The 27,499-nt window shown below is 37.7% G+C and overlaps 1 protein-coding gene across 1 annotated transcript in view; it reads right to left on the reverse strand.

Annotated features, from left to right (window-relative positions):
* Positions 1 to 4,658, reverse strand: part of LZTS2 (leucine zipper tumor suppressor 2) — a 97,251-nt gene extending 92,593 nt beyond the window's left edge. The window contains exon 1 of the mRNA XM_072423820.1: positions 4,534 to 4,658. The gene's annotated coding sequence lies outside the window, so the exon portion shown is untranslated. The remainder of the gene's footprint in view (positions 1 to 4,533) is intronic.
* Positions 4,659 to 27,499: the final 22,841 nt, after the last annotated feature.

The following is a 27,499-nucleotide window of genomic DNA, read 5'->3' on the forward strand; positions in this document are numbered from 1 at the left end:
GAATAAGCAAATGGGAACACTATAGAGCACTATGGAACATTAGTGGGCCGCGGCCGTCTGACAGATGGGCCGCCAGAGCATAGAGACCAGCCGTCCCCAACCTGTGGTCCGCAGACCCCGCTTGCTGACCATGACCCCCAAGGAACGCAGGCTCAGGGCAGTGGGTGGGTTGCGTTTCTGGCTCAGACCTGCGATGGGAGAGTGGGCGAGTTCTGGCATCATGACGTCACTATGGGTGAAGTTTCCTCCCCTTTGAGTGACAAAACTCCCTGCGCATGCGCGGTGCAGAGTCTGTAAGTTTAGTGGTCCGTAAGTCCAAAAAAGTTAGTGACCACTACTATGGAGTGTCTCTAGCACTTTCTTATCCTTTTTAACATAGTGAACCCTTTGAAAAACTTTTTCGGGGGAACCCCTTGCTATAATCACTTCATCCCCAGATCATTAGTATATTAGCACAATGGTTAGAACACCTCTTACATTGCTGGCCAATGTGAAAAATGTCACCCTTACAAATAGCCATTGGTGTTACTTAAATCCACCGGAAAGTCACAAATTCTTCATTGCTCAAAGAACCCCTAGCAACTTCTGGGGGAACTCCGGTTGGGAAACACTGATCTGGAGTGACAGTAAAAGTCTACTGGGGCTGCTCAAGGATTTTGGATATCTACACAAGAGAGATTTTTAAAGGTCAATAACATGCTTAACATATGGTAAATATATACCACATAATGCTATTGGGATATTCTTGTTGAAATTTATGGTCTGGAAGCAGAGTCACCTTATCTTTTCACCAATAACCTACAAGATCAGAAAGGCAAATATTAGCATGTGCGGTCTTGCATACCTATCTTGTCTGTTGAATAGTCTATAGATCATACAATAGGTACAGACGCTTCAGGCCGCATTTCTGTTGTGACAACTTTCTCTAGATTATATAGGCCGGTCTAAATGTATACAGAAGGTTGGAAAGAATGCAACAGTCCAGCAATTACAGGCAAACTAGGAAAATGCATGAAAATGCAGCATTAAAGCTCTTTTTAAAGAATCAACAAAGACAATGTGAATAACAAAGACAAAATCCAGTAGAAGATAACACAGACATCCTCCTTGGGCTCTGCAAGTTAACCAACTGTCAGAGACAGCTTATTGTTAGTAAACAAAGAATGAAAGATAACATACTCATTAGTCATCAGTTCTGGTTTTGCAGCTCCAGCCACATTAGGGCAGTGGCACAATAAGGAGGAGTAATAAACCCAAAGGTTATTCGGGAAGGAAGATGACACTGGGATGGAACAGACAGAAATTCCTTGCCAGAGTAATCATCTAAAAGTTGCATGGAGGTAAATAAAAAAAAATTGCAGAGCCCTGTGTGAATGGGCACCATGTGCATTTATGGTGATTGCCTGACTATCTAACCCAACAAGACTTACATCTGCCCGGTGAAAGTTTGTACAGCCCTTTCTTTGCAGCACTTGAACTTCCAGATTGGGCACTTATCAGTAGGTGACTACATGTTCTAGGACTACCTGTACCCAGCCCATAATTTACATGACTGCCTGCTCTGATTGAGCCTTAGCTGGCCCCACACCGGTGTCCTCCTGGACAGGAGCAACTATTGGGGTTAAACTTCAGATTCAATCACCTTGTTTAGGTTGTCATTAAACATATCACTGTCACCGATTTATTGAGCTCTGCCCAAAATGACGCATCTTGTTCACTATGCATACTCATCTCATAGACAATGCTTCATAAAAACTGCATGTCTTCAATCTTCATCTTGCAGAGATGTTCTGCATCTGTTTGTTTTTAATTTTGCACCAGGCATCCTATGTAACTGTCTCGGGTAGAAAATGTCTGTATAATTGTCCACCAATGTCATTTACCTTATGCCATGAGAACATTTCCGATGGTATTTCAGGAAGTGTTCTAACCAATGACTTGTAGAACGTTGGTTGGCCAGCAAGGACCCTTCTGCTTGAGGACTTGGCTTGCTAAGGGAAGTGAACATGTATTATGTTGAATGCAGTTTAAAATGAATAACAACAATCAATACGTAGGCCACCAGTGAAAGTGTCAAGGCAAATAGATGAAAAGCACAACCAAATGGTGTTTCGGGTTGAAGAACAGATGTCTACTGAGCATTCTTCATGAAGGTTTGGTGATCAAGCAAAAGTTTTCAAAATACCCTCAACAAGCCCGGTGAGCTAAGAGGCCAATTACATGACATCCTTGGACTACCATCATTTGGGACACAATTTATTTACTTGCTTACAAAATATAATCATCTTAACATTATTAATAAATGATACAAATTGATCTGCAGAGCCCTGAATCACCTATTTTGTCCAATGGGAGATGTTCATTGGTGAACTAATTAGACGGAGTGCAGATGGCTTAGAACTTTTCATTGCTGCCCTCACTTAGAAGCATTTTTTCTTTAAGTTAGAACAGGAAATTAAAGAAACTCACCAACCTATTTGACAAAACAGGAAATGGTAGAAATTTACCCCACTAATTGTCCATTTTCAGGTATTACACACAAAAAATTATAAAATAATAGAAAGTTACCCTACTTGTCTATTTTATACATATCAGAACAGGAAGTGATAAAAAAACACCCTACTTATTTAATAGAAGTCATGCAGCACTGGAGGTAAAGGAAAATCCCCCACCAGATGTCAACACTTTGAGGTGTCATTTACTTTCCGTAAACAGAGCATACAACAACAAAACATATCTTCTGCAGCGTAAGATTTTATTACTCTTTGTGTCCCCATAGGTAATATTTCTCTTTAGTTCCTGGTGATGGGTGTCAGAGTAGTAAGAAGAGAAATCTAAGGGGCCATAGACAGTTAAAGCCCAACTCCAGTCCTGCCCCAAACATATGGGCTGAGTCTATGACACCATAAATCGGCACTAGACCATAAACCAATGACAGTCTGCAGGGGACAGCACCGAGGAGAAGGTTAGTTTTACAGCAAAAAAACTAAGATTTAATGGTAATAATGCATTAATCTAGAACTGGGCTTGAAAAGTTGACAGAAGTTCTTGCTTTACTGGAGTTGCCTAATAACGCCATGAAGGGATCATTATACGGCTGTCACAGACACAGCATTATAGAAGTTTCCAGTTCTCAACCAGACGAGAATAGTGTAAAATGTTTTCCATTGGTGACAACTGACCATTTCTTTATGGAAATGTAAAGAAACTAGATCACCAACAAACAAATATGAATACACGGTAGAGGGAAAGGCCTTGGCCCCACACAAGGAGAATGTTACATAGACACAAACAACCCAAAATTCCAATCTCAGCACAAAACGAATATTTTGCTAGTAATGAAGAGCTGTAAATTAGGCGATGATCCCCCCTGCACCATGTCAGCCATGAATTACATTCATTTGTGCAGACTCAGCAATACTGAGAAACATTGCTACAAGGCAGATGTGACCCCGACTACAGCAAAACTTTAATACAGTACAACTCTAAGCCTTTCATTCAAACATACTGCTGCTCCACACAAAACATGGAAATTTAAAGACCTCAATTTGTCGCCTCTGATCTTATGGAAAACCCAATTACAAATAATTATATTTTATCTAACAAGCTCATGCTTAGTGTTATATTGTACTCAATGTAGACTTTAAGAAGGGGATCCTGCCAGAAACAACCAATCAGGCTTCAGCTTTTATCCTGAAACTTTTACTAGCAACTGAAAACTAAAGTGTGATTGGTGGACTACACTCTTGTATTCTGCAGGGAAATTAAACATTTGTTTAATAATATTGAAAATATCAACATGCAGTTTGCAAACAAACAAAACTGGCTTCACTATACCAAAATACATTTACATGCATTAACATTTCTTAGGGCTTGGCACACACTGGCCAATTTTGATTTCTGATCCATTTAAACAAACAGATGTAAAATTAAGACTAATCGTAAGGGTCAGATTTTTGGGTTTCCGATCGGACGTGTTTCTAGGTATCAAAAGTTTAGAAGTTATGTCACTTGTACAAACTTGTACATTTAATACCATCAGAAGGAAAGATTTATAGTATTATTATTTTTAATAATAAACAGGATTTATAAAGCACCATCATATAATGCAGCGCTGTACATTAAATAGGGAATATATTATGAACATGTACAGTGCATTGGTATTTCCAACCACTTAGAAAATTGTCCAGGATGGTTGGACAAATGCAACATTGCTGGAAAATGTTACAAAAACTAAGTATCCAATTGAAGAAAGAAGTGCAGTATATGCATCAGGGGGGACACAGACCATTGCAATGCCCCAGCCATACAGATCAGAAGGGGGGCTGTATGATCCAAGCTGCTGCAGAACCTCTTGAAGGAGCAGAGAGGCAGCAGAGTGTGATGGGGCTTTATTATGCTGACCTCTGCACTTGCAAGATGTTTTTTAACTGCCCCCAGCTGCTTCTCATGTGCAGTTCATTAGAAAGTCAGGCTAGTCTAGGAAAGTCTGGAGCTCCCTGCACTGCACGCAGCAAGAAATAAAACACTTACCTAGCAGGAGGTCACTTCCCCAGTCTGTAGAGCTCTGATAATCCACTGTGTCCCCAAACAAATCCAGTGTCCCCAGGAGCTCACACTTCCCTGCGATCTGCCTGCGCTGCTGCAGGGACAAGCACTGCACACAACCCCCTGCCTCCTCCCCACTGGCTGAGCCTTAGGACACGCCCTCTCCCGGGGAGCCATTCGCTCATGGCAGTGCGAGGCGGACATCCAGCGGAGGGGCCCCACCAGGGTCTCAGTGACCGCCGACTCCAGCCTATCAGTCCATGAACTAAGCAATCGTGTATTAAATAACAAAAAATACTCAAAATACCAACATAGAAAAAAACACATATACTGCCATGGCAATGCATTCCCAGGGATGACAGTTATCCTTATACACTTTTTTGGGATATTGTACATTTTTATCCACTGTGTGTATATTATACATTTGTAGGGACATTTTGTATTTGATATTAGGATCTATAATTGTCATATGAGTGCTAGGATTAGAAAATGTAGCCCTGAAAATTGTTTGTTTTCACCTAAAATCTGGATATGTAAGTGACCTGTCATGCTAATCCCTCCACAATTATCAACTTGGAATTTGTAGGCCGCTCTGAATTTTCTTGCTTCCCTAATCCAGGCTCAGACAGTCAGATAGTATTTTCAGAATGTGGTCTTCTAAAGGAATAACAAAGTAATTGGTATTGTGCCAATGATATAGTATTGGCTAGAAATGGTGGCTTTTGGTTGGTTGCATAGTGAAGATCTGCAGAGAATGGGCCAAGGGCCCCAAATGACAGAATGGCAATGGAGATAAAAAGCTGTGCATAATATTTGCCTTTTTTATCTAAAGCTCCCCCTGGTGGTTAGGTAGATGTAAGTCAAGGCTTATTATGCTCAAGACGATCCATTATCAGTTTTGCACAAGACTGATTGATCCAATTAGTTGTTTGGAAGTCCTAAAACGAACACATGTATGATATTCTGCTATTTATATTTTTCTTGGATGGCAAGTGATTAGAATTTCAACTGAATTTGATCAATCCTTTGAACACCAATTTTTGTATTATTTATTGGCATTTACCAATATGTTTGCTCCAACTGGAAACAACAATTGTTTGGCTGCTGATTTCCCTACACTTTAGATCAAATAGTTTTATTGGATCAAAAGTGATAACTGATCCATGCATTCTTATGGGGATTGAGGGTGCGTGCAGAGAATCTTTCCTGTCCAAACAATGGCAAAACCCCCAAAATAATGGGATAGGTGTTACCACACACCTACCAACGTATTTCATTACAAATCCCTGAAATCCAGGACGTATAGAAATAGCAATTTACTGACAAAATTAATGGCTGGTCCAATTTCTCCTGCATTTGGCTACTAGTGACTTAGAATGTGGCCAACCTCTATCTATAGCAGCCATAAATACAGCTTAAATTGGCAAAAAGGCTGTTGAATAAAAATCATAGGAACTTAAAAATGGCACTGGGGCAAGGAATGATCTAAAATGGGCTTTAGCTACCTAGGGATGCAAAAATGAGTTCATTTCAGTTAGATTTATGGACTCCAATTTCTATGTGGGGATTCCAGTCCACTAGCCAAACATGAATGGTCAAATGGGATATCTTTCCGCTCCTACAAAAACTCATTGGTTGAAGTTACTTTGCATTGTGCGATTGGGTTCCTATTGGTTGCTACTGGTATTATTTTTATTTCCTATATTTATGTATTTAAATCAAATTACACATAACTGTCTAGAGAGCCATTAACATTTGTCCTTACTACAGAAGTACTTATGGAAATATGCCCCCTGTTTTGTATTATAAAGGCACAAAAGTTAAAGGTCAGGTTAGTCATATTTCAATTTGTGTCTATTTAGGGAAAAAAATTATATTTGTTGCAGATGGTGTACCTCCTGGTAGCTGAACCTGGAACTTTATTGAGCCTATCATTATGCGTGTCACCTAAATGATGTCCCCTGAACATTAACCAGGGTAAGTACCAGGTACTATAGCTGTATACGGAATAGGGCATAAAGGAGGAGCACATGGCCCAAAAGTGGAGCTGATTCTGCTACATGCTTACTAAAAGGGCGAGGCTAAATTTACCATTGGACGGAGGCCTTGTGTAGTTATTGGCCATCCATTTGTTTTCCCACCATTAGTAAAAAATAATGTACTTGTCCTTTGATATTGTTGTAACCACAGATTTTCCACAGGCTCTAGTGTCCAAAATCCAACCTTAGGTAAAGAGTAAAGAAAGTCCCACTGGCTCCTAACAGGGGCCACTAATAACTGGTGGCGTTTCATAATCATATGTAGATTTCCATTCACTGAAAGAGAATTCTTTTTACTAGTAACTAATAAAAACTTAATAGCTGATACATTCTAAACTATGACAAAATCAAAGACTCGCCTATAAATACACATGGATTTGGTCATCATATAAAACAAAGTATGTGTATTAAAAGAAGCATCATAGATCATCAGAGCAATGACTGCAGCAGCAGTAATATAATAAATAGGACACCGAATAAACATCCAAAGCATCTTACAGACGCCGTGTTACATAACTGGCCAGAGGCAGTCAGCCTCTATACAGGAGGGTGGATTATCTCCTATTACATTACTAAGATTAAATGCTCTCTGAATGCTGGAACGGACAGTGATTACCGAAAGGAAAAAGAGAAATTATACAAACTTCACATTGTACAAATCCCAAATTTATATTTCCTATAATAACTGTAATGCAAGTGTAATTCCTTCACGTTTTTTTGGAGTCCTGTTCAAATTAAATATATTTTCTGAATAAAAAAATGATTCACATTTAATTAATGGCTCAGAATGACTGGTATATAATATGTGTGCATGTGTGTTAAGATTTTGGTGCATGTTTTCCTAAGACTAATTATAAACCTGTATGCCCCCCAAACTGTTATAATGGGATTGTGAGCAAATCAAGAGAAGGTGTAGGTATGATAGGCTCAGCCGTTATCCAGAATATTGCTTCTAGGAATGAATGCAAGTTTTTAAAAAGGGGGAATCCAATTTTGTGGGCCAAAACAGGTAAAACATTCTCTTTATTTTTTGTCCCACAACACACAACATGGAGTAAATGGAAATAACTCCAACACAAGGGGCTATTCCCTCCAAGACAGTTATCACTAGAACATTGGTTCCTTCTGTTTTATTAATATCCGTATAATTTTGGAATTTCAGAATTCTTTTTTTGTCATATTAACAGCAGGAGGTAAAGAAGGTAAATCTACCAAATGGGAATACAATCAGCAATATGCCATGGCATGGGTTATAACATTTCCATGTTCTATCCAAAATATAAAACAAAAAGTTTTGACTTGAGATACACTTGAGGCACACCCAACTCAGACTTTATGCCAATATTGCTACACGCAGAGCCTGTACAGCCCCTGTTTTGGGTCTTGAATACTCAAACTCATAGACCTCCATTTTCTGTTCTTTTCCACCCAGAGATTTTGTGTGTTCCAGCATCATTGTAAAATATAAAATCAGTATAAATTCAACAAGAGGAGTAAAACGTTCTTTTAATGGTCACATCCCGTGTGCAGACCAAGGACCTTAATCACAAAGCTCACACATAAACCCCATGAAATATTCAATAATCCCAAAAACTTTCTCATATTGTGTGGACACCCATTTCTTTGTGCCACCAAAAGAGCTCTAACCCATTAAGGTACGGATTCTACAAAGATTCTACAAAAGGGCTAAAGGTGTTCTGTGGTATCTGGCAACAACCCATTACTAGGAGATTCTTCGAGTCACATTTTCCCATAGTGCATCCCGCTGCCATATTTTCCCCTCATTAATCAATGCACACCCATCTGAATGACAATATGATTCATCAGACCATAGCTCCATGGTCCAGTTCTACTCTCACATGGCCATTGTAGGCATGTTTGATGGTGGACAGGACACAGAATGAGCACATTGACTGGTGTGACTACTACATAGCCTTATATCTTCCAAGCTGTGATGCATCGTGCAATTTGTGTTTCAGTACATAGATAGTAAGGTCACACCACACTGACTAGCCTCCACACTTCTCCCCCAACATGAAGCCACCTGCTGTCCACATTATAATAGAGATTGGGTGAACAACATCTTCCTCTGACCTTAACGTAAGGACCTTTTCAGACCACAGTGCTCCTAATTTACACTTTAACACTATTATACCCCTAAAAGAGGAGGCTCACTATATTGGGAACCAAAAATGTACTTGACTTTCAAAGCCAAACTCCTGTGCCTACATAATTAAAACACATACAATGGGCCTAATGTTTTTTAAAGAGCTCCAAGACTGGAGAAGATAGACTATCATGAGGGAATCTGAGTGATCCAGCAAACCTGTAATGGATTTCATTTTATAATTTCCTATTATTTTGCAAATGTTCTCAATACTTGACCAAACTTATTTTAGGTTTGGTTGGATCACCCAAGCTTCCCCTATAATAGTCTATCTTCTGTTAGGCTACGTACATACATGCAATAATTGTTGTTGCAAAAGGAATGACTGACAACCAATCAACGATGATGCATGATTATTTTGATCGATCGAATAGTGCACGATCCTGTACATGCGGTACCGATACGATCTTTCAAATATAATCCACCAATAAAGTACACACACTAGATACGATCGTTTGAACGAGGCAGGAAGTGACATGTACAGGAGAAAGTGTACCGCAGAACCATCCACGATCACTGACAATAGTATGCAAACACTCGTCGCCCAATCGGATCCCCCAGGACAGTCGTTCGTTTCCAGCGACTTTCCTTGTTCGTCGGCCAGTCATTGTGCACTTTCTTTGTTAAAGATTATCGGCTGATTGGTCGTCAATCGTTCGTTTCCATCGACAATTATTGCACGTGTGTACATAGCCGTAGTCTCTTCTTCATCTTGTAGAGCTTTAATAAATCAGATCCAATGACTACTCATATTATCAGGTACAATAATGTATTTGTATTTTTAAATACAAAATGATAACCTAAGAAGATCATGACAAAAGAATAATTGATTCATCTTGGCACATTTGGATCCATTTTTATAACTGCATTTTTTAAATGCAAGCAGAGCTATGCGAACTGCATTACTCCAGATTGTGCCTGTCAGCTCCCTGCACTGCCACAGGGCCACAACACTTAAATACATCTGGTTTATTCAAGACAGTTAAAGTATTCTGTTTTCATGGTACCAGGCAGATTGCAGTAATTGGAACAGCTCACAATTGTCCCGCGTGTCGGTGCATATAATAATTCTTCATTGATTCTGCAAAAAAGATCCTATGCTTGCCTTATGATGAACATGATGAAGGAATATTTTGTCTGAGTGTGTGAACTATCTATGACACGGCTATGTACAATGCCTGCTTGACCTCCATCTTTAAATCTGAAACTGGAGACCAGGTGTGTTGGAATGAAAGCCCGAACAATATGCAGTGAGTGGGCTCAGCCTTCTTGATCAGTATACATATTATGGCTTAGAGTCAGTAATAATGGCATACAAAAACTTACCAGCAGCAGGGCTCACACTGGGAGGGGGGAGCAGTTCTCTAAGCCAATAAGAGATTTTATTGATTGAAGGTGCCATCAGTTTTCCTATGCTTACATGAAGGAAAGGCGAAGCGATGACATCATCAATGTTCTACTGCTCCAATCACAGATAGGAAGAGATGGTGACTAAACTGTATTGTTTAACTGCAGAGGAAAAAGGCAGATAGCAATGCTACATAGGATCAAAGTATTGCCAAAGCTAGATAACGTTTGAGATGGCAAAGCCCAAATTATGAACCTAGAATGGAGATGTGTGGTGAGATGGAGGGATTAGATACTGCTCTGACACTTTCAGTTGTGTGCATAAAATTCAACTTGAGTTACTGAGCTCTGTTAACAACAGACTTTTATCCCCAGCAAGTAATGAGAATATGTATACCATGAAGAATGACTAAGAACTCCTGTCTGGATATGAGAATGAAATATAATACATTCTATTTAATGAACTTAAACTATAATGTGCATTTTTTCATTTTTTTTTTTTTTTATCTACACTTAATAAAGAAAATATATAAATTCTTTTAATTGCTATATTGTTACATTATCATTTGCTAATTAATAGGTTAAATAAGGGATCTAAAAACATTAATTTTGAGTAGGGTACAGTATATTATTTTTTGGTAAATCCCCATATTGTACTGCGCCTTTTACTATTTGTTTTCTTTTATACTGGGGTACCTGGCCCTTAACCATGAAGCCCCTTCTTGTCTAGGTCTGTGATAGTATGAAAAAAAAAGTCTAGTATTGTTATAAGAATACACTTTTGCCCTCACAAGCAAATCATGCCAACTCCCCTTTTCATTAGCTGAACCAGAAGTGGCAAGTATAGATTTTGGCTGCAGCATCACATACTGTTGGAATCTGGAATCACAGGATAAATATCCAGATACAGAGCAGCACTGTTGGTGTTCATCTGGAGGCTGATTGGAGGTTTAAACTAAAACTTTAAATTCCCTAAATCCCCCTAAGATCATGCATGCAATTAGCAGCCTTATCTACGTAATTTGGCTTCATGTATTGTTGTCTCTGCATCTAACTCTTAAGCCAAGAAATGGTACAGTTTTATTTATAATGAGTTTTAGTAGCAAACAAGTAAATGGCTTTGGTCTAAATCATAATTTTTTATGTTATTATTGCAGCTTTTTGAAGATTATTTCCAGAACAGCCTTACACTTCGGCCACATACAAACACTAAGGAGCATATGCTTGGTGTTAAGGAGCTCAGTACATATCAAGGGATATAATTAAGTTCTTTTCATTAAAGCGTTGTGCTATTAAAACTCTTTGTTGTAGATGCTAAATTGTTAAGCAATTAACAGCTTAATCGTGCACTAAAGGACCAGGCTACAGTGAGCCCCTAATTGTTTAAGTTCGTTGCTATCGGGGTATTAATACTGATAACTAGAGAGAAGAATTTCATAAATTGGAACATTAGAGACACATTCATACATAATCAGCAACAATTACCTGGCTACTTTAGAGAAATATATTAGGCAGGAGATTTCTGCATCTGGGAAATATCATTTGATCAAAGGATTATATTTACATTTGGCCCCTCGATATTTTTCTGAATCCATCAAAGGCTTAAAGGGCATTAGTTAGTTTCTTACTGAAATATATAACACTTAGCAGGAGAAGTTGCCGCATAAGTTTTATCAAATCACTTTGTGCCATTAGGCAATGACTGTAGCTAAACATTCACAACAGCACTATTATGTCAGTATATATGAAAATCTGTTTTATGCATATAGGTATGTGATAATCAAGCTTAGTAACTAAAGCTAGGTACACACTTGCAATAAATATAATTAGAGAACGAACGACTAACGATTATGCACGATTATTTTGAATGATCGTATTGTGCACAATTCTGTACATGCTGTAACGATACGATCGTTCAAATATAATCCACCAATAGTGTACACGCGCTAGATATGATCATTTGAACGATGCAGGAAGTGACATGTAAAGGAGAAAGTGTATTGCAGAAACATCCACGATCACTGAACGACCGTACACACAATAGATAGTGAACGATCGTCGCTCCATCAGATCCGGCAGGACGGTCATTTGTTTCCAGCGACAATCCTCATTCGTCAGCGTCGTTGTGCACTTTTTTGTTAACGATTATCAGACGATCGGTCGTCAACCGTTCGTTTCCAACGAAAATTTTTGCAAGTGTGTACACAGCTTAAGTCCCAACCAACCATAGTTTGAAAAATCTTTAGCAACCTTCGAAGCAATCCTAGAATTCCTCTACATAACCTCAGTTGAGAATGAATGTGATAACCCATGATTTTGTAAGATATAATGAAATGTCCACTATATGCGCATGGTTCTTGGTGGCCATGTTTCTGGACTGGATCTGTGGCTGCTACAATAATATTATGTGCTGTCCAAAAATTTGGTCTCCTAAAAACAAATCCTAATGCAAAATCTCCAGATATACCTGGCAGCAGACATGGAAGTTATTAAAGGCCCCTGGCTTCATAGCCATAGCCAAGCACCCCATCCCTTCGATTGACATTGGCATGAGCCAATGGCTGTTGCGATGTTTTTACATCTGACACCGGCACTATATTTGTACTGGTATCACAGATTGGAATTGTATTTTTATACATTTTAATTGCATTTCTATGGATATCACAGATTTTATTTATATACAAACTACCGTTAAAAAGAAATCTTGGCATTTTCCAAAAAAATTTCCAAAACCTGGCATACTATAGTGCTAAACATTCACATTTTGTTCCCAAATTTGGATGAGCTATATGTACATAATCACCACATAATAAACCAACTCATCACAAGGATAATTTATCATAATGGTGAAAACAGGTGTCTATACACCCTCAGTGGTTGCTTATGGTGAATGGACTGAAGCCAAACACACACCTAAAACTAATACATCACAGAACAGCACCTACATAGTAAAACATGAAATTAGAATACAAATTTGCTGCATAATAGTGTGCCCAGTTGCACTTTTACTGATTGCCAGCTGCTCTTTATTAATCGTTGTTAAGCCCTCTGCAACTGCATTGTCCTTTAGAAAAAGAGTTAAGTGTAACGTCAATCCCCAAAGACGCCCAGTAAAAATAGGCTGGCCACATGGCTTCTAATTAAGGCAGCTTTTTCATTCTATGCCTGACAGCTCATAGCACTGAGATTGCTATAAGGGGCAAATTACATATTCTGAGTTTTTAGAATGAAACTAGATCTAGGATAATTCTAGATAAAAACATTCTGAACTTGTTAAGTGGAAATGTCTGGTACTGATGCTAAGAGTTTATTTCAGAAACACAGCCATGGCCTTGTCTTTTTTTCACAGTTCTATCCGTCCTGGGGGGATAGAATAGGATAAAAGAGGTTATTCAGCACCAAGACGTGTTGATTTAAAGATATGGCTGTGTGATTGAAGTCTTATCAAAGGCTCTGCAGGAAAACTGTGAAATTACTGATGAAAGAACATTTGTACAATTGGTAAAATGAACTTTGGAAAAAGACACCTTTGATAAATGTGATCCATGGAAATCAAGCATCTGCTGGCCAATCTTGCAGCTGAAGGACTCAGCTGTCCTTTGCTGATCTCTGTTCCTTTAAATCCTCATCTATCCTTCATCTACTTCTGTAATTAAGCCACCCATACTCATGAGGTCATTAGCCAATTCAGACATTAGCAATCAAACGTTTGCAGATTCTTCCTTAATGGGAGAAAAAACTCATTTGGAATCTTGTACAGAATCTAGTGTTTCTTCAAAGCTTAGAACAAGACAAGCTGCAGTATATTTCTATGTATCTCCTTGCTTTTATCCAGTTATGACCCTGCAATGACCAACAAAAATCTGTTCACCATCAAGAAATTACCTCTTAAGTTCTGTTGTGGGCTGTGCTGAGCTGACAACATATATTTTTTTTCTGGACTGGGTGTTGTCAGCATTAAAGAGAAGGTCTTCTAGAGATAAAATAGGAAGTGTTAAACAAATATTTACCACGTTTAAACAAATATAACAAAATGCTTCCAATGGTACAATAAACAAAAGGGTACAAATATGCGATGTTCATTGTATGAAATGACATTAACGTTTAGATTTGAACAACTATTTAGGTTTCCACCCAGTTTGCTAAAAATAATTTTCCTTTTTTATGGTAAGATTGTATGTGTATACTGTAATCTCATATCAATGGCCTAATTGATAAATGTCCCAAGTTTAATAAGCATCCTTAGGAAAACACCCCAAATTCTGAAATCATAAAATTTAGAAAAACCTGTCTTTCTATTGTATTTCCTACGTTTAATGGGCACTGGGACTGTGTTCTGAAGTGACACAACTTCTGGTATTATCATGCTAAAAGAAGAAGGTTGTGGGTGCCTATGGGTATAGGAAGAAATTTAAAAACATTTAATTAGAGGATCGGGAGATAACTCTTGCAACAGTTGGTAATAAAGCACATGCATTCTCACTAGAAAAAATTGCACCAATTTAACCTTGTAGCACGAAAAAGCCTTTGCTGTTCAAAAAGGTAGTTAGAGCAAGACCACAGTTCGCCATTGAACAGGCAAAGACCAGGCCCTCTGAAACAATGTGCTGTGGTCTGATTTTGTTTGTCAACAGAACCATATGTGGTGCAAGCCAAAGTCAATGTTTTAGGAGAATGCCCCCCATACAAACTTTAGTGGATGGTGATGGAAACTGGATTGATTTGTTGCTTCAGGTAGCTTGTAGTCATCAAGTTAGCTATGACTTCTGAATTAAATCTAAATATTCTTGATGTGAGGTCATTCATGTCAAAGTTGAAGTTTTATTAAAAGATTAAATTCCTCCTCAAATATTTAAAGCAATCCACCAGTCAAAAAGATAATAGATAAAACAATAGATAAAAAATATGCACTTCCCAGGTTTAAACCTGAATTAAATCCTATTAAAATATGTGGCAGGATATAAAACAGGAAATTCATGGAAGAAAACGTAAAAAAGTAACAGAAAAAAGTTTTGCAACTTTTACCAGCCAATTAGAACGCTCACTACCATATACCTTGGCAAGGGGCTGTAAGCAAGTAGTTAAGGTATATGACAGTGAGTGTTGTCATTGGCTGGTGTTTGCATACCTTGATAATAGGCTTATGTACACATAGATGGGTACACAGGTAAATACACACACATATATAAATATATATATAACATTTTTCTAGATTTTCCTCTCATATCTAAATCTCTGTTATTCACATATATCAATCAGCACTTCCTCCTTCCTTCCAAGACTGAAAATATAACACTAATTAGACCTTACAGTGCTGTTGAACTCAGGAGAATTCAGGAGAAGATTTCAGGGCCAGCTGAAGCTTCTATTTAGCTATTATTAGTTTTTCTAATTAAATACAGAATACAAAGATCAAACAGATTTAACACAGGGAACATGGAAAAAGATCACAGTTAAAACAGTACACATTTTAATTTCAGAGCACACATAGCATGAAATTGAACATGAAATGTTACAATAGACCAATAATAATTTTATATTTAAATTTACATCTAACCTTCAGGCACACAGCAAAATACACAGATGATTTCCTGCCATAGTATTGGTAATTCTGTCCATTCTTAATACAGCACAGATCTGTTTGGCAGGACAGAAGATCTGACGTCTCAGCTGTGGTTCAGTAACTCCGTATAACCTCCGAGTAACCACCCTTACCGTTCACTGGACAGTGAAAGGTGAATGAGAAGATTGAAAGGCATCTCTCTGACACTGTGCTCTCCTCTGCTATGAGCATGGCCTTTCTACTGGAGCACAACTGGTTGGCTCCTTGTTCTACTTCTCCCTCCACTTACCTAAGCTCTTCTGTGCAGGGGACTACAGGAGACAAATTCAAGTACTTACACTGCTTTCATTAAAAAAGGTGTTACATTTGTATATTTTTGTATGCCTGGAGTTAAACTGTAACATTTAACAGGTTAAGTATTTTTAATATTATAATATATGGGATTATGGTTGTCCCCTCATTTACATTATTTACATTTACCATCGGCACCCGTAGCTAAAAACAAAAAAAAGAGACTTAGTGCATATAAGTACACTGTGCAGAACTTTAATAAATCCTAAAGGGTGTACTTAGTATATCCTACGATACCACATCGGCCTGCTAAGTGTGCCCCAATAGGTGTAATAGTGCCAATATCAGTTTGGCAGCCATGATCCCTATATTTTGTGAAGACCGTCTCTTATCCTGATTGAATGAGCCACAGGCAGTTAAGATTCGGTCTCCCCAGTTGCAATAATTCCATATCCTCTTCTCTCCTCTATGCTTACCTACACTGATTTCTATATCATTATATTCTATTCCATCCCCAAGGTCACCTATACCACTTATTAGATTGATGCCAATCAAGAGACCGATGATTACCTCTGGCCAAATAGATGCATAGTTCCAATAAGAAGCCTACCAAGGCATCGGATTAATTCCAAAGAACTGGAGTGAGGTATTTCAAATCTCCTGACTCTGGTGATTTGTTAATTTTTTCCCATGCAGTTCGGTTGTTTCATACATTGTAGTAGCAGCTCCAGTAGTGATCCTACTGACTTCCTGGAAATCATTATGGACAAGATCAAATAAAAGATTTTGTAAATCCTAACAACTATCCTCATCTATTTGCATCCTAATAAACATACCATTGAAATAATTTTGTTATATCTGATTTGATAAGAGCAAAAGAATACCTGTTGACATATCAAAAATATGGAGCTGTGTTATATCCATTGCTCATTTCATAAGGTGTCCTAAGGAAAGTAATCAGTCCTCCAAATTGTTTTCATTGGACTACAGAATTATTAGCCTTTATTTTAAATAGGTGGGTCTGAGAAGTTCAGGAAGAGAAAAATGGTCAGGGCTGACAATATTCAGTTTCCAAAAAAGTTGTGTTGTCATCCCACCTCCGGACAATACAGAAATGTACTGCATGTTTCTAACTGAACTGAAAAGATCATTATGTCAGTGGTAGCTTATCTAAGGCTGCGTACACACATTGGAATGGATCTTTCACGATCCATTTCAACAACAAAAGATTGCACAATGCATGAACGAGAGCTGTGCATACAGCGGCATTGTGCTCTATAGAGAGGGGAGGGGAGAGAACGAGCAAGCAGGACCCCACTGCACTCTCCCCTCTTCACTTTCATTACGATTGTTCATCGTTCTGCTGGATCCATGGACAAAGAACTACGACCGCTGTACACACGTGAGATTCTAATCCGATATGAGCCCTGAGTCGATTATCACAGGCGAATCCTCTGACGTGTGTACGTAGGCTTAGAGGTGGAAATTGCCCGTTGCAATCTCTGGACATATCCTGGTGAAGAATACCAGGATTAGGGTCTTAAGCTACATACACACTTCCAATTATTATCGTTGGAAAACGAACGACGAACGTTCATGCACGATATATATGAACGATCGTATAGCACCGATCCTGCACATAGAGGTAACGACACGATCGTTCGTAGATATTGTACACACAATAGATACGATCGTTTAAGCGATAGAGGAACTATGTGCACGACCGGAAAGTGAACGGACGTTCGTTCATCACACATGCTCTGACCATGGACGATCAACGAACGACCGTACACACGAACGATGTTCAACGATCGTCGTCCAATCCGATCCGTCGGTCCGGTCGTTCGTTTCCAGCGACTTTCCTCGTTCGTCGGTGTCGTTGGTTACTTTTTTACGAACGATTTTTTGCCCAATCGATCGTTCGTCGTTCGATTGGAACGATAAAAATTGGAAGTGTGTACGCACCTTTAGTTGCATGTGTAAAAAAACAATCAGAAAACAATTAAGTAAAAGAGATATGTGAAGAAGTAGCCATGGGTGATGTTGTGTTCCAGGGGTGCTTTGTTTCGGAAGGTGGGGCAGTGGCTGACTGTCTACAGCACTTCATGTTCAAGTGTATATGCAATACATTAACATTTACAGATTAACATTGTTTCACTTGTGTTCTAATTGGATGGAGCCTATATGACCCTCCAGGGAACACTAAAGCTTTACCATTTACATATATTACACTATTTTATGTATAGCCATAGTTTACCTATTCAGTCATCATTCTCCAGTTTAAATTCATGAAAAAACTAGAATCAAGACTAAACAACCTCAAATACAAAACAGGAAAGTAAGTTGAAAAGAGTACAGTTAAATAATTAATCCAATTTGCTATTAAAAGAAACCAGAGCAGAGAATAATAATATTTTGCACACACAGGTAATAGAATTATATAAAAAGATCTACAACATAACTGCTCCCTGTTCTGCTTTTCATTACATTAGTAAATTAAATTCTCTGGAAGTAAAAGAACTATTAAAACACACTTATTATGAGTAATTGCACCAAAATACGTAAGGCCATCTGATAGATCCTTTGCTCTTCTCTTCAAGGCCATAAAATACTGAAGTACACTGGCAGCAAACCAGCTCCAGATACTGCAAGATTTTTCTTTTTTTTATAACACAGCATTGATTTGAATGAGTACAGAACTGAATGAACCTTTACATTTCTATCATTCAGAAAGAGATTTACACTCACTGAACTTCTCTGTGATTTCCTATATGCCTATAATTTATACTGCGTGTACACGATGATCTCCGTTGAGTCCAAGCTGCAGCCATATATTATTCCACATCTAAATGAAAGAAGAGAAAGACATTTATAAAAGACTCATATATGTAGGAAAAGAAGGAATTTGCTGAGATTCAAAAGTTAAATGTAAACCATAAGAATGACTCCTATTTGCATTCTTTGGTCTTTATTACATAGCATTAGGAGGAGTTTGTTCTAGGTGATCCTAGGTGCATACTGTATAAGAGTGCCCATAAGGGGATAACCAAACTGTTTAGACCACATGTCTGACAGAGGCTTTAATAAACTTTTAGCCCATTCCCTGACCTAACAGAATACCAGTCTCATCAGCGGGTACTGCCAGTGACATACTGCTCTATAAAATGTGATATGGGTATTAAAATAATGCATATTTTTTTTTTTTAGAATTTTACAACGATGATGGATTATTCTAGGCTTCTAACCTTGGAATTGAGCATGAGGGTTATCATAAAAAGTTTTTAATTATTATTATTATTATTATTATTATTATTATTAATAAACAGGATTTATTTAGTGCCAACATACTATGCAGCACTGTACATAAATAGGGGTTGCAAATGACAGACAGATACAGACACAGGAGGACTAGAGGACTCTGCCCGAAGAGCTTACAATCTAGGAGGTGAGGGAAGTATCACTCAATATATAACTGCTTATATGATACAAAAAAACATTGGAAAAAAAAGTACTTATTTACTGCTTTTATTATGGAACCCTGTCTAACCCCTTGCTAATGTCTATTTATAGCTTATCAATATATTACAAATAACTTTATAGCTGCCTGGTTATAGAGAGTGCCTATACATTCAGTTTGACCCAGACTTTTATTTTGCAATTTTAATTACTGCCTGGCTTATGAAGGGGCGAACAGAATAAAGCTAACATTTGCGTGTCACATTGGCTCCTATGCTGGACTTCTCCAAACCTATTTTGTTTTATCCTAGACATGCCTCCTTATCTACCCTACGGGACTAGATGTTACATTAATATAGAACATCAAGGAACATAATATTTAGGGCAAACCACACCCTTTGAAAGGACAGTCTCATTACAAAAATTTGGTTTCAATTAGCTTCCATTGTTCTCATCTGTCTGTATAATGATGAATATGGAATGCACGGTATGGAATCATTCATATATTATTTATGCTTGTAAAATTTATAGCGCATGTAATCTCCAAAACATTGCAGGTTACCAGTCCTCAGATGTGGTGGAAGAAGTGTATCTGTACAACTAAAAATGTACAAAACCAATGAAGCCAAAACAAAGGACTAGTAAGCTTCAATATAGTATATATATTATATTCAATATATAGTACATGGATCTAGACCATCAGTAAAAGCCACAAACTAAAAAAAATGAAAAACATCTGCTGAAATGAGTTTAACATGTTAAAGCTTTTAACAGATTTTATATTTCTTATATGGATTATGGGAGATGACAGCACTTCAATACCTCCATTGTTATAATTGTTACTGTTTTGATGTATTAAAGAGAAGGATTTGTGGAAATCTACAACTAGAACAATTTTACTTTCTTGCTGATCTCTTCAGTAATGATGTCATCCTACGTTGGTATTATAAAGAAAGAGCTTATTGATAGCCGTGACAAGAGTCTCGCTTAATGCTGACAAGTAAAGGACAAAATATCAACATGGAATATAGAATGGAATAAAACCGAATTATAACATCCGTGATTTACAGCAGTAAATTAGCAAGCATTACTTATCCACTATTACTGGATGTTTGTCACAGGGAACACCTAAGAGATTGCTCATTCTTAAAGCAAATACAGAATTATTCAGCTTTATAACAAATGACCTCTCAAATGCCATAATGATGCTGAGGATATTACTGTAAAGATCACTGTCTATGCCAAATCCCAGGGCTTTGATGGAGACATCAACTATTATAAAAGGACAACTGCAGTGCAAAGAAAAAAGGTCTGGTGTAATATCAGGAAATGTGTTCTGTATTTTAATTAATAAAATAATTAAAATTATTAAAAAAATTAAAAAATATATATTTTTTTGCTGTGAACTGCAACTGTATTTACATTGAAGGTTCTAAGTAATTTTTCAACAGCTGAATGCTGGTTTTCAGAGAAAGAGTAGAAACTGTTAGAACATTTAGTAGATTTGTATTACAAAGGTAAAGAATAATTCAAAGTATAGTATAACATTTTTTCTATTATGTGGTGTTGTTAATTTCAAGACTGATTTACCCTTTCTTAGGGCACTGCCAACCCTTCTCCCTCCAGAGTCAAGAGGGGCAAGTCCTGGGATTGAGGCTTTGCCATATCCGAGGAAATCCAGGAACTTACTTTTCCAAAAGGGAGGGGGCTGTAGTCCAATACAAAATGGCCCCATGCTTAATAAAGAGTCTGGTTTTAATATTGGGAGAACCCCATACAATTTTAATCATTTATTATTAGTTCACAAAGAAATGAAGGCAGGTAAGAGGCATTATTGCAAAAGGGACATCACCTGTCTTATTCTACAACAATGACTTGCCTGATCATACAAACTTAAAAGATAAACTAAAACAATGGCTAGAGGGGGGAGATAAATGTTCAATGGATTGTAAGGCCTAATGCAGACAAGACCCAGCATCTCTGAAATCACAAGAGGAGGAAGGCCATACAGGTAAGGCAAACATAAAAAAAAACTTGAAATGGACTTTAGTGTCTTTTTTGCTATAGTTGTGATTTATGAGGAAATTTACAAATTTAATATTAGATAATTTTATGGTACAGTTTATAGAAGCCCCAACTAGAAATGATACTCTGCTTGACCTAGTTCTTTCTAACAATGCACAGCTTATAACCAATGTGCATATAAAAGAGCATCTGGGTAGCAGTAACCATACAATGATTTCATTTAATGTTAGTTGTAAACAGGAAGCAAAAACAGGAAAGAAAAAAACATTAAATTTTAAGACAGCAAATTTTGCATTATTAAGGGCGACTCTCTGTGACTTGGACTGAGAAACAATATTGTCCTCAAAGAACACAGAACACAAATAGGAATGCTTCAAGTCTGTTCTACACAAGCACACTGAAAAATATATTGAAGGGGATGATGATGGTTTTGTACTAACCTGCTCCCACAAATTCCACTCTGAATGCATTAAGAGATGGATGGACAAAAGACCTACCTGTCCCCTCTGCAGATCAATTATTTCTCAACTAAGTAGGGTAAATATTAGGTGTCCTATTACAAAGTAAATTGATTGTTTTTTTAAAAAATGTGCAAAGATCTTTAGAGTATATTTTATCATTTTTATGAATTATTCTAACCTATTTTTATGTTTTTTGCAGGAGAAGGTCATTGATGGAATGCAATGGGTTATCATATGGGTTGAACAGCTTGGAGAAGACATAGAAGTCGAGCTCCCTGCAGACGGCCAGGGTTTACTGTCACCCCGAATGAAGGCGAAGAGCTTTGTTTATATTTTGACCAGATCATATCCATAGGATGGAGAAGGATGGGTGGGTAAGGATTTATTTCACATTGAGGACAACCGTTGCTGGATCAATCTTTGTGGAATCTCATTTGGACAATTGTGGACATTGCAAAGGTAATTATTTTTTTATTAGTTAAAAAGAGGGCAATGGGAGCACAGAGCCTCTTGGGATACATACGTCATTGATCCCAGGAGGCTTTGACGACTTCGATCTTGGGAAGGGGAAGGAGCTTTTTCTTCAATGGGGGGGTGCCTATTTTTATGCATGCACAGTGAGATCATTTTTTTTCCATCTACATCACCTAATCTCACACCTGCGCAGTGCGAGATTGGGTGACGTAAGCAGAAGGTGGAAGAAGGGTAAAGAAGAAGTGGACTTCAGGATGACGTGGGACCCAATTCAGAAAACCTTAAGGAACGACGGATCTGCGAAGGTAAAGGTGAGTTTTTTTTATATAGTTTACTTGAGCTTTACCTCTTTTAGAGATTGTGCTATGGATTTTTGGGTAAGGATTTATTTTGCATTGGGGACAACCAGAGCTGGATTGATTTTCATGGATAATTGCTGGACCTTACAAAACTAATAATTATTCTATTAGTTAAAAATAAGTGTTGTCCCCCTAGTTCTAGGTGATATAGAGTGGACCTAAACTAAAATGTTACCTTACATAAAAAGGTAGACAACCTTATGAGGTAAAAATTACCTTCTTTTTTAGGGGGAGGGGTAAAACCCCTCCCCTTCTGTCTTTATCACCATGGCAATGAGAGTGTTTTTGTTTAGAACTGATTTAGGAAGATTCTAATAAGTTTCTTACCTACCGATCCCTCCTCCATAAGTTAGGCGAGTCAACTCATAAGGTTGATGTTTTCTTCCATCAGAATAGCCTTTGTCATCCTTGAGGAAGGCAAGGATCTTTTTTTTCCCAAAAGGGAACAAAAACAGAAGGGAACAGAAATAAGGTTACCTATTCTTCTTACATATATTTTCTTACAAAAAGCACACCAGTTGAAGATATTCCACCAAGGCACAAAGAGGTGTCATATTCCCTTATACACATAAAACAGGCAATATCCTCATCTATATTTGGTCCTGGATCCCATCCTAGCATATAGGGTAGTACAATTGCCATGTATTGTATCTATAGAAAATCGTTATAATAAACAACATCAAAATACTACTTTCACATACATGAGGATAATAAGAAACTTCACTTGGGGAATAAGTTCTGGAAAGCCAATATGGGAAACCATAAAAATACAGCATACCAGGACTGAAGTGTAACAGAATGTATGTCAGTATATCCAAACACAAGACTGCAGATGGGTGGTTGTGGTGCAATGACTGTTTCCTTGTGCCTGCGACCTTTGGTTGAGATGCTACATGTAGCACCTTACCAGTGGCTGCCAATGGAGAATTAATGGAGAGGAATGATCGCCTGCAGTCAAATGGTAAAACACTGTTAAGTATTTGGTGAGGTGCCAACCACCAGAGCTGCCCAGGAACATATATTCCCACTGCTTGTTTGAACTTTAAGTGGAAATAAAGTCTAACTTTTGTTTCAATGTTTTTTATCAGAGTTTTCATTTTTATAACACACAGCATTAAGAATAAAACATATATTACAAACTGGAGGAGAAATGTGCGATAGATATAACTAAATACTCCTGTCTAGGTTGGGGGAAAACCTTTGAAATTAGCAAGGTTTTCCCCCATAAATGTGGGCAACCTAGACAGGACTATTTATCGCACATTTTATATGGTTTTAACATATTTTTAATTTTGTTCTAATAAAGATTTGTTTTGATAAGCTACATGTTCAATTTGATTATGGTTGGCCTCTAAAATCCCAGATATTGAGTTAATCTCAGAGTTTGTTTGTTTATTAAAATAGGGATGTGGCCATGTAAAAACTAGAGGGTTGGTCTTTCATTATTTATTTGGTAGAATATTGATTAATAATTTATCAAATTTATGCTAAAATGTAATTAATACTGACCAATTCACAATGGTAACCCAGGTGAAGGATCAATATCGGGATCAACAATTTATCTGATTGTGCAGAGTTTAGCTAGTTTAGTATACCTCTTCCATTACAGGTTGGCCTTAGTTCAGATTGGAGGCAATGACAGGGTCACTTTAAAATGTTTTCATTATTTTTTCAGAATTTTCAACACAATGGCTTATTGTTTGGGACCATACCAGAAACTTCTATTAGTTTTGTGAACTTTTTGCAGTGACCGAGGGGACCATGAGAAGAGGCGAGATGTGCGACTTGGGGGATGTTATGAGCGGTTAGACACATAGAGACAGCTGCTGGGAATATTAGCCAGAGATGTATAAAGTTTGTGTCTTCTCCTTCACTTCATCAGGCTGCCTCCTGCTTGTGGGGATAATGTGATCATCGCTCCTCTGCCAATTTTCTGTGGGAAAGTTCAGTGCAGTTAAGGCTCTCTAGAGCCCATATGTTTTGACTGAGACAGCAGAGATTTCTGGCACATCTTTTATTTATTTTACCCTCTTTAGACTATGGCTTGTCAGTGTTTCAAAAGTTCAGTATGCGAGCATTGTCCACCATGTGTTGGATTGCTAGGACCATTTTAAAAACAATCTGTTTTACTTCAGTTCTCTTCTTTTATTGCAATAACACAGTGAGGTCTAAAGGCTGGTATACATTGGTTGATATTTGCAATAGATTAAAATTTACAGTCAATAAGTTATCAAACCTATTGAAAAAGTATTAAAGACAAGAATACACTGTATGGACATATTGATGAATTAACATATTATATATTTATATAAATATTTGATCAGATTTAGGCACTGAAATCTATCCGATATCCAGTGGCACATGACAGTTAATCATGTATGTGAATATTACTATAGAGATTGTGGTCACTTACCTGGTTATGCACATATCAACTGGCCATAAAGACAGAGAGAAAGAAAAAAATACCTCATGCGGCTAAAAAACTTTAAGATTAATAACTTGTTCTGCTCTTTGACCCAGCTGTCTCCAGGGACCTCATTCCCTCTCTGTTATGGAAAAGAGGCTAGAAGAATGTGTTTGTAAGTCCAAGGGTGCAAACGCTGCTTCTTCAGTATGGTGAGGTCTCACCCTAAGAAAGAAAGTGTATTACTGGTCAGATCACCAGCTGAAAATAAAGGGAAATAAGAACTGCTAAGCTGCAATATATATTTGTTTTCAGGGTTAGATATGCTAGTGCATACAAGTACAGATTGTATTGACAAGAATGGTTAGTTTAATAGAATGTTCAGCCATGCATAATGGAACCCATATACTAAATACTATTGCCACAGATCAAAGGGTGAAGGTAGGACTTATTCAAAATTCAAAACTGGGCCATTGCAGTTTTTGGAGAAAGAAAGCATTGAGCGCTGTGGGAACTAGGATATTCCAGGCCACCTTCTTCAGTAGCAGCGCCATTCTTAAAAAAAACTCATTTTTTTCTGTTTCATCAGGGTTTTACTTTGCCTGCCCCACCCCATCTGACCTAATGTTCATTGATGGCAAATACATTTTATGAGTAATTGTAATACATTTTAATGGAATATGATTTTCAAATGAGGACAACTGTTCCAGTGTTGGAAGTGAACCTTTTATTTTAATTTTTTTTTCACTTTCTGTTCTGTAAGTAAAAGAAGTAAAAAAAAATCCACCCATAGAATGCAGGTATAACAAGTAAAGTTTCAGGGTCCTAACCATTCCTTTTCAGTGTATTCACACACATAATTGTAAGCTCAGTTGGCCAGGGTCATCTCCTCATGCGTTATAAATTGTATATGCAACCCCTTTTTAATGTACAGCAACTGCATAAAATGTTGGTACGTTTTAAATATAGTTTAATAATAAGTAATAGGCAACACAGAGGTAATAATTACATTTCTCACAACACATTCTGGCCCAGTGCATATTATTATAAATTAATGGGAGTACTCAAGCCAGTGCATGCATACCTGTGATGTAATTGTTTAAAAGAAGATGTGAAAGTAAGTCTTTTACTTTGTCCCATGCTACTTAAAATGCAGGTGTGGGAAAGACCGTGGGAAAAAAGGCCAGACAAATATTTCACTCGGGGTCAAAAAAAAATGGTTTTCTATCCTATCAGATGGCTGAACAAAGACTGCGAAAAATGATAGTTCTATGCAGCGAGTACACATCTTTGTTAAGGTTATAACATGTGTTAAGCTACCTACAGCAATTAGTCATTTGAAATGACCGATATACCAGCATTCTTGAACAACTGAATAGTGCACAACAGCATACACGTATAACATTACGATCATGCAAGACAACTGTAGTGGTAAGATATAGAAGTAAAATCTTTGATGAAGAAATGATATCCAGGAATTGGCCTGTTTATGGAAAAGAACAAACATGTGTCCTTAAGCCCCCAATAGTTCACTCTGTACACACACTATATACCAGGACTTCGGACAAATGAAACTGCAACAATGGTTCTTCATGTCAATCCTGGTTGAGTGGTATTGTTTGTCATGGATTTTATGATTACAGAAGAATGAGTCTGTATCTTACCGTCTTTGCTCATTTTTTTGAGCAACAATTTTCAACTATCTTTCCAGCAGATGTACGAGGCTTTTAGAGTTACATACAGGCGTCAGACTGATAATCACCTCAGGGCTGATATCGGATGAGAATCTGACGTATGTACAGCGTCCGTCCTGGCAGCTCTATGGACGAGGAAAAAGCATGATTAAAGTGAAGGACAGAGAGCGCAGCATAGTGCCACTTCATCGTTCTCCCCCTGCCCTCTCTATAGAGCACATCAGCGATGTATGTAGTGTTCATTCATGCATCGTGCAGCTTTTTATTGCACACGTGTGTTCAGCCTTTTAGTTGTGGGGTGAGGTAGGTGACGGGGCATGGTGAAAAGAGCACTGGGGCTGATCATGTTATTAAAAAAGACAGACCTCAGCGCTTACCACTTACATTACTCACCTTCCTTCTTTTCTGCCATCTCAAATGGAGAAGAGGAGGCAGAGATTGCCAACACTAACCTGTGCATGAGCAGCTCAGCCAAATTTGACAGCCGTCAGCAATCAGGCAGGTAAGAACAGCTAGTGCAATTTTTATTTTTTAGTGAAAAAAAGCACCAAGAAGCCATGCATAATCTTTTATCTGTTGAAATTTCACATGGAATTCAGAGGTCAACATTATCTACTTTGGGCTAATTTAAATAGAGGAAAATGAAGTATGTGAAGACCATAAACCCTTGT

This window comes from Pyxicephalus adspersus, chromosome 10, assembly GCF_032062135.1.
Source record: "Pyxicephalus adspersus chromosome 10, UCB_Pads_2.0, whole genome shotgun sequence".
NCBI lineage: Eukaryota > Metazoa > Chordata > Amphibia > Anura > Pyxicephalidae > Pyxicephalus > Pyxicephalus adspersus.